Genomic DNA, 1,293 nt, shown 5'->3' with positions numbered 1-1,293 from the left:
TGTTTTGATGAACACCTCTGCTCTGTGCACCTAGACCTACATGATCTCCCAGTTGCTAAACATTTTAACTCCCCCTCCCATTTCCAAACTGACCTTTCTGCCCTGGGCCTCCTCCACTGTCAGAGTGAGGCCTAGCTCAAATTGGAGGAACAGCTCCTCATATTTCGCTTGGGCAGCTTACAACCCAGCAGTATGAATAGTGACTTCTCTACCTTCAAGTAACCCTTTCTTTCCCCCTCTCTCCATGCCTCCCCCATCCTAGTTCTCTGACCCATCTGACTGTCCAGATTATATTTTGTGTGACCACAAGCATCAGATCATGATTAATGCAAATATCTTGTCAGCAGTGATGTGTGCACTCAATGATATTTTACAGCATGACAAAGCCTGAAGTACTGAAGTTGCATTTGGTCTAAACCTAAGGGAGCTCATTGGGTGATGAGGTGCTATCTATTGACCATACTCTAGCCCACAACATACGCAAAAGGACACAGGTAGCATGTAATGAAAGATGTGCTGATCTACAAAATTATACACATGCTCCCATGTTATAGGCATGCTGAACCAATGCTTTTACTGCCTAAATTGCTCCCAAGGAACACGGCAGTATTTGGTAAACCAAGTAGGTCTGATACATGATAGCACGTGCTTCAAACTCTATGGTGAACAACTGAGAAGTGAGTGTACAAGAGGTGGGGGGAAGAGGAGAATGAAGAAGGGGAAAACAGAATCTAATTCAGCCAGGCTCACATTCTTAGTGAAAAGCTCATCAAGTGTAATATCTGTAACCACAGCTTCCTCTCGTTATTATTGAATGCTGCAACATTTCTTTTCATATTTTCCTATTTATCTGGCCACTATTCAGCACTAAACTCCACAATATAAATATTTTACATCAAGTCAATAGATTAAATCATGTCATGTTGCATGCAAAAATAGATTAAATGTCCTGCAGATTGTTTTGACGTCAAACTACCAGGAGTCCTGGCCTATGCTGATCCTCCTACACAATGCTACCTCAGTATCTGCAGCATTCAATGGAAGGCTGTGATTTTCAGTGGGGGAGACAGCAGATAGCTGATGAGGCCAACTTCCAGCAGCTCAGGGCATGAAGCTGTGCCTTTAGAAAGCACCATCTGGACGTGGGCTTACAGGCCAAGGGCCAAGAATCAAGGGCACTATTGGAGCATGAATGGCAGCTCACAAATCCTGTTGTCCTGAAAGAGAAAAATTAATTCCTGTTTCAAGGAACCAATATTATTTCCCCAGTTTTTCGAGAATATCTGAACTTTC

This window comes from Leucoraja erinacea, chromosome 5 (genome assembly GCF_028641065.1).
Source record: "Leucoraja erinacea ecotype New England chromosome 5, Leri_hhj_1, whole genome shotgun sequence".
Lineage (NCBI taxonomy): Eukaryota > Metazoa > Chordata > Chondrichthyes > Rajiformes > Rajidae > Leucoraja > Leucoraja erinaceus.
The sequence above is the reverse complement of the archived record's forward strand: the minus strand, read 5'-3'. Positions refer to the sequence as shown.